Below are 8,261 nucleotides of genomic sequence, written 5' to 3'. Positions count from 1 at the left end.
TTGCTGTTTTGTCTGTATTTTAAAATTATAGAACTAAAACGCCATAAATATACATTTTATGTTACATATGAGACTCCTTGAATGATCTCTTGAGTGAGTCTATAAGGCCTAACTCTTTACATAAATAGATAGTAAAATTGTATATCTATGACAATAGAGCATTTAGGTGTCTTTTTAATTTTGAACAACCAGGAGAAGTTACCACCCAGAGCAAACAGTCTTGAGGTGGTGAGATAAGCTGTGAACATGGGAAATGTTTTGGAATGTGGTTGTTTGTGGTGTTAAGACATGAAGGGACCACTAGAAGACACTGAATCTGTGAAGTACCCTGACAGACGGCATGACAAGGTTGTATTTGATGGTAAACTTACTTTGATAAAATTTGAAAATTTGGTACAAGAAATGGAAACGTGTAATGAGAGGAAAAGTTTAATTTGGCAACAGTAGAAATAAATTTAGAAATCACTGCATTTCCAGAAGTAACCGTCCTCGTGGGAAGCCATGAGGTCACTTTTCTTCTTGCTTCAGGAGCCACTAGAACCGCAGTACATCCAGAAGAGATACTTACTGTTGGATTGTCTTCTGCATGCGTAGTGGTAAAAGGAGCACATGGTAAGGCATACAGAACCATTGTCTACACCTGTGGAGATACAGGACCCTGACACAGGTAAAAGTGAAATTGCACAAATTATATTATCAATTGTGTGGGAGGGATATGATACAAGCCCTGAGCCTGGGAATAATTCCTACTGCTGCAGGACTATAGGTAAAATCCATGGCTGAGAAAATGGTGCCCCAAGGGTACCGGGAATCCAGATATTATTGCAGTCTAGATCTAATAACTGCAGGACCATCCTCAGTTACAGAGTCCTTAATCAAGGAAGCAAGAGATAAAGGTAAAAAAAGGAAGATTTTCACACACCAGAAGAACTACACTGCACTATGTACTATAGGTATTTTAGGGGTCCTGATGTAAAATATGAGAATATTCATGCTCTAGATTGTTCTTGGACCCCCTATATGTCAAGAACTCCGCACTGCACTTGCTCACTGAGCCAGTGCGCGTGTCCTGAGTACAAAAACTGTGCACAAAGATACCTGCGGAGCGGGGCAGCAGTGGTGACGATGCATGCTCCAGGCTCACAGGACCTGAAGCACGTGACTGCAGGGGGCTTGGCCTAAGCTCCACAGAGCTAGGAGCTGCAGGGAAACTTCTATAAAGGTTACTACTGGACAATGTTACCAAGGGGCATAGACAGACAGAAACCAGATCAAGCCGAGGTCAAAGCACGAGATCGCACGACAGTACCAAAGAGTTAGACAGAATGGATAGTCAGGACATAGCAATAGATCAGAAAACCAGAACGGGCAATAGATGGTACAATAGGGACAAACTGTAACGGAGTAACAATAGCCAAGCCAGGAGGTCAGAACCAGAAAAGACCATAGTACCAAAAGGAGAGACGGAGTACAGAGTGAGGGGACAGACCAGGTCATACACGGGAAGCAAACAAGCAATGCAATATACAAGCACACCAGGGGGGTCAGACACACAGCCAGAATAACAGTATAGCTGACAGAGAACCCTGGTAAAGAGTGAGTATAAATACCCCTCCCAGATCCAGAAAGAGGCCACGTACACTTAACCCTGTGAGTGCAGGACAAGAACCCTGCTCAAACCATGACAGTACCCCCCTCTTAACGGGGGGTCACTGGACCCCCAGGCTTGTCTGGGTATCTGGTGTGGAAAGCCCGCACCAGACGATCGGCATGCACCGAACTGGCCGGAACCCATGACCGATCCTCCAGAGAGTACCCCTTCCAGTGTATCAGATACTGGAGTCTCCGGCACACCCACCGGGAGTCAACAATGCGCCCTACTTCATACTCCAGCTGCCCCTCTACCAGCACTGGCGGAGCATTTGATGAGGGATCCTCTCTCACCGTCCCCACAGGCTTTAACAGGGACCTGTGGAAGACAACAGAAATTTTAAAGGAGGTGGGCAGCTGCGGTCAGTAGGCTACTGGGTTAACAACCTCCACAACTTTGTATGGGCCAATAACCTTGGGGCCCAGCTTTATAGATGGTATCTTAAGCTTGATATTGCGGGTGGATAGCCACACCTTCTCCCCTACTGCAAATGCTGGACCTGGCCCCCCTCCTCCTGTCAGCAAACCGCTTATAGTTTTCCTGGGCCTTGGAAATATTCCTCTGAACCTCCCTCCAAAGGATTCTAAGACGTTGTGTCGCACCCTCAGCTCCAGGACAACCTGAATCCATGCAGGAAAACTCTCCAAAATGTGGGTTAAACCCATAGTTGATCTGAAAGAGAGACTTCCCAGTAGATAGACTCACACGACCGTTGAACGCAAACTCTGCCATGGGCAATACCTCACACCAATCCTCCTGCCTGGAAGAAGCCAAGCATCTCAGAATCTGCTCCAATGATTGGTTCGTGCGCTCAGTCTGTCCATTAGACTCTGGGTGGTAGGCAGAGGAGAAGGACAACGAAATCCCCAGCTTTTTGCAAAAAGCCCTCCTGAACCTGGCCACAAACTGTATCCCTCTGTCTGACACCACATTCATAGGCACTCCATGCAACCGAATTATATGCTGCATAAAAAAACATGCCAGGGTTTCAGCAGATGGTAACGCGGGGAGAGGTACAAAGTGGGCTTGTTTTGAAAACCTATCCACCACCACCCATATCACCGAGTTGCCCCTGGGAGGAGGAAGATTTGAGATAAAATCCATGGACAAATGTGTCCATGGTCTATCCGGAATTGGCAAAGGCACCAACTCCCTAGCCGGCCGGACCTGAGAACTTTTAGAACGAGCGCACACCCCAAATGCAGTCACAAACTTTTTAATATCTGTTACCATAGAGGGCCACCAGAAACCCCTCGCAATTGCCCCCCGGGTAGCTGCAATCCCAGGATGAGAACTCAACATAGAATCGTGAAATTCCTGCGTAAGTCTGAGACGGAAACGCTCCGGTACAAACAATTTACCCGGGGGTTTACCACTCAGAGCCTGAGCCTGGGCCTCCAAAATCCCTCTCTGTAACTCAGATGAGATTTCGGCCACCACTACTCCTGGCTGAAGAATGGAGGAGGGAGGTTCTGGAGGGGACACCGAATCATAGCTTCGGGACAAGGCATCAGCCTTGATGTTTTTAGATCCCGGGCGGAATGTGATGGTAAACTGAAATCGAGAAAAAAAAAGCGCCCACCAAGCCTGTCTGGGGGTCAATCTCTTGGCAGACTTTATATAGGCCAAATTTTTGTGATCAGTGATGACTGTAATGGGATGAACGGCCCCCTCCAGGAAATGTCTCCATTCTTCAAAAGCCAGCTTTACCGCCAACAACTCTCTATTGCCGACATCGTAATTTCTGTCGGCAGAGGAAAATTTTTTAGAGAAGAAGGCGCAAGGCCTCAGATTAGTAAGGGTAGGAGGGCCCTGAGACAAAACTGTCCCCACCCCTACTTCCGAGGCATCAACCTCCACGACAAAAGGTCTTGACGGGTCGGGTTGTACCAATACAGGGGCTGAAGAAAAGCACTTTTTTAATGTCATGAAAGAATTTTTTGCAGCTACAGACCAATTTTTTACATCAGCTCCTTTGAGAGTGAGGTCCGTTAGAGGCTTTACCACCTGTGAGAAGCCCTTAATAAATTTCCTATAAAAGTAAGCAAAGCCCAAAAATCACTGCAACCCTTTCAAGTCATGAGGCTGCACCCAATCCATAACAGCTTGTACCTTCTTAGGATCCATGCAGAACCCCTCCCCTGACACAATCAACCCCAGAAAGGATACTTCTTGCATGAAAAATGAGCATTTTTCCAACTTGGCATACAAATGATTCTCCCTCAGTCTCATGAGAACCATCCGCAAATGGTGTAAGTGAGATTGACTGTCCACCGAGTACACCAGAATGTCATCCAAATAGATAACCACAAAACGACCAATTAAATCAGAGAAAATTACATTAATAAAATTCTGAAAAACAGCAGGAGTGTTGGTGAGACCAAAGGGCATAACCAAGTTCTTGAACAGCCCTTCAGTCGTCAGGAGTTCTGTTTTCCATTCGTCCCCTTCCCGGACACTTATAAGGTTATATGCCCCACGTAAATCCAGTTTAGAGAACCACTTGGCCCCGGTGAGTTGGTTACATAGATCAGGAATTAGGGGGAGAGGGTATACATTTTTCACAGTAATTTTGTTTATTTCCCGAAAGTCGAGGCACGGCCGCAAACCACCATCTTTTTTCTTATCAAAAAAGAAGCTCGCCACCACAGGTGAAACAGAAGGCCTAATATGCCCTTTGCGGAGACTCTCGGTAATGTACTCCTTCATGGCTAGACGTTCGGGCCCGGACAAATTGAACAGGCGAGCCTTGGGTAACTTGGCTCCAGGGACTAGATTAATGGCACAATCAAAGGGTCTATGTGGTGGTAGAGCCTCAGCCTCACTTTCAGAAAATACGTCTTCAAAATCTTTCAGGTACTCCGGAATACCTTCCAGATAGACAGCCGACACTGACACAGATTTTACTGGGGTGACAAGAGTTGTCAAGTTACAACATAGACCGTTAGCCATACAATCCCACTGAATGATCTCCCCCGTGACCCAGTCAATAGTAGGATTGTGGCGTTGAAGCCAAGGCATACCCAGTACCAGTCCAGCCGGCAGATTATTTAGAACAAAACACCTTAATTTTTCCACGTGAGTGGAACCCACTTTCAGAGAAAAGGTATCGGTTATGAAACAAATTCCCTCCTGGGTGATAGGAGAAGATTCAATTGCCACGATTTTAACAGGATCTTTTAACCTGACTGTCCCTATCTTATGAAAAGTCACAACTTTGGCATCGATCAGATTAATAGAAGAACCACAGTCAACAAAGGTGGTAATAACAACCGGACCGCCTGTAAGTTCTAGTTCCACCGGAAGCAGTGTTTTAGTAAGTGAGGAAAAGGGTACTTGGGAGTCTGGGCAACCTCCTCGATTGTTACCCAGACTCAGTCGTTTTCCTGACGGCTTCACTGAAGAAGGGCAAGAAGGACAGTTCCTTCTCCAATGTCCAGCGGATCCACAGTAAAAGCACAATTGGTTGTTTCTACGGCTTCTCCTCTCTTTTTCGTTCAATGACGTGGCACCAACCTCCATGGGCTCGGGACTAGATGCAGAGTCTCTCAGATTGGAGAATAAAGGGGTCTCCTGCAGCATGACCCATCTCGCATGCTGCCTACAGTCCATGCGGACAGCCTGGATCATAGCGTCCTCCAAAGAATCCGGTGGAGGATGAAGGGCTAGGGCATCTTTCAAACATTCGGACAGGCCTCTACAGAACAAAACCCGGAGGGCAGCATCATCCCAGGAGACCTCCGCTGCCCAGCGTCTGAACTTAGAGCAGAACCACTCGGCCAAGTGTTTCCCCTGGCACACACTCATCACCATATCCTTGGCTAGACTCACACGATCGGGTTCATCGTAGATATGCCCGAGGGCCTCGAAGAATGCATTCACTGACATTCTCTCAGGGGAGGTAGGGGGAAAGGAAAAAGCCCAAGCCTGAGGGGAGCCCCTTAACAAAGACATAATGACCCCAACCCTCTGACTCTCATCCCCAGAGGAGCGTGGCCTTAACGAGAAAGAGTTTGCACCCCTCCTTAAAAACCTTAAATGTTTTTTTATCCCCAGAGAAAAAGTCAGGCAATTTAACAGGTGATTCAGGGGAGTTTAAGGAACTATCTGGGGTACCCTCACCCCGGACCCCAGAAGGAAAAGAACCCTGCATGGCATAAGCAACCTCCCTCTGAACCTGTTGCTGCGACTGAGCCAGGGTTTGCTGCTCCACAGACAGGTTTTGCATCATTTGAGTGAGGCTATTCACTTGCTCAGAGAGAGCATGCAGCGGATCCATGACTCAAGGAAAAAAAAAGTGCAAACCTCGTTTAAATGTTTTGGGTCAGCTATAATGTCAAGAACACCGCACTGCACTTGCTCACTGAGCCAGTGCGCGTGTCCTGAGTACAAAAACTGTGCACAAAGATACCTGCGGAGCGGGGCAGCAGTGGTGACGATGCATGCTCCAGGCTCACGGGACCTGAAGCACGTGACTGCAAGGGGTGTGGTCTAAGCTCCACAGGGCTAGGAGCTGCAGGGAAACTCCTAGAAAGGTAACTACTGGACAATGTTACCAAGGGGCATAGACAGACAGAAACCAGATGAAGCAGAGGTCAAAGCACGAGATCGCATTACAGTACCAAAGGTTTAGACAGAATGGATAGTCAGGACGTAGCAATAGATCAGAAAACCAGAACGGGCAATAGATGGTACAATAGGGACAAACTGTAACGGAGTAACGATAGCCAAGCCAGGAGGTCAGAACCGGAAAAGACCATAGTACCAAAAGGAGAGACGGAGTACAGAGTGAGGGGACAGACCAGGTCATACACGGGAAGCAAACAAGCAATGCAATATACAAGCACACCAGGGGGGTCAGACACACAGCCAGAATAACAGTATAGCTGACAGAGAACCCTGGTAAAGAGTGAGTATAAATACCCCTCCCAGATCCAGAAAGAGGCCATGTACACTTAACCCTGTGAGTGCAGGGCAAGAACCCTGTTCAAACCATGACACTATACTGGGATTAGAAAGGGAACTGTGCTTTCAGTTGTAAACTGTCAGAACAAATTAAATTGTTGTTTTTTGCTTTTTAGAGGTACCGTCCCACATGTTTCCCGCTCCAGATGTAAAGGTAGATCATGGAAATTCCTTGGTGATTTTGCTGATAAGTGTAAGGAAAGTAAACAATGGGAAGATTTGGGTGATGGCTCATTTTACAATGCTAGACTGCAGGCATATTGACAAGTACTAAAGTGGAACACCATTTCTAAATCCAGTGTCCACCTGCAGCGAGGCAGGGATGTGGGGGGAGAAATGTTGATCTGCTCCCAAAATTAGAGGAACAACTGACCACATACCCAGAATCTTTGTGGTCCACATGACCTGCAGATGTGGGATTGATAAAAGGGGTGATTATACCATGTCCCAGCTCACCTTGTAACACAACATTGTGTCTAGTAGGGAGGGCGCCCCCATCTGTTGGATGGCGCTTTGTACAGGACCTTCAGGCTGTAAACAAGGCAGTGATTCCAAGAGCCCCCACAGTGCCAGACCCCCATACTCTGCTGAATGACTGGAGGCTGGAAAATAAGGTCTTTACAGTGATAGATATCAGTAACGTCTTCTTCAGCATCCTGGGTCATCCAGATGGCCAGTTTTGGTTTGAATTCACATATAAGGGGAGCAGGTATACATTCACCAGAATCCCACAAGGGTACTGTGAATTACCTACTATTTTTTCCCAGGTAATGTCGGCTAACCTAGCTCCATGTGAGTCACCAAAAGGTAGCCAGATACTCTTATATGTGGATGACATGCTATTGGCATTAAAAGTAAAAAAAAAAATAAAATAAATAAAAATAAATTGGTAACAAAAGGGGTAATCTTTAAAGATGGCCTATATGTATAAACTGCCCATTAACCTCCTAAGATATGTCACAGTATTGAGCCATCGCATATGCCATGTCTCAACAGGAGGGATGGTAGAGATCATATCTAAGGTATTTACAACGTATGGTTTTACTATTAAAATTTTTTGTATAACCTACATTACTTGTGAAAAAAATAATTCCTAAGGGAACCTGAGACGAAATAGAGGACAATTTCCTCACCCTGAATACTTATTTTAACACATTTGTATGGATTTTATTGAACTGAACAAGTGTGAGGGAAAAAAGTATGGCCTTGTTATTACAGATGCTTTCAGTAGGTGGATTGAAGCTGTCCTCCCTGATGCATTAATAGTGAAGGCTCTTCTAAAGGAAATCATACCCAGATTTGGGGTTCCAGAAAATATATAGTAAACTAAGTAATAACATTAAATTAAAATTAATTAAAAATACTGTGCCTATCATCCTCAGTCCGCCAGACTGGTTGAGAGACACAATGGAATCTTGAAAAATAAGTTGAGAAAAACATGCAGGAAACAAAATGGGTTGTACTAAATATGCATGTCACACCAACATCTGTAGGACTGACAGCCTAAGGCTAGTTTCACACTAGCGTTTATTTCCTGCAGCGCACGGCGCCGCTAAGCCCCGCCCCCTCCCAGCTCCCTGCCGGCCCATCCGGTCATCGCCGCCTACTAGCGCACATGGGCGCACCTTCAAAAGTGCGCAGTGCA

The sequence above is a fragment of the Dendrobates tinctorius genome, unplaced genomic scaffold, assembly GCF_039654945.1.
Source record: "Dendrobates tinctorius isolate UK_male_01 unplaced genomic scaffold, ASM3965494v1 ptg000211l, whole genome shotgun sequence".
NCBI classification, from domain to species: Eukaryota; Metazoa; Chordata; class Amphibia; order Anura; family Dendrobatidae; genus Dendrobates; species Dendrobates tinctorius.
Note: the sequence above shows the minus strand (reverse complement) of the source record.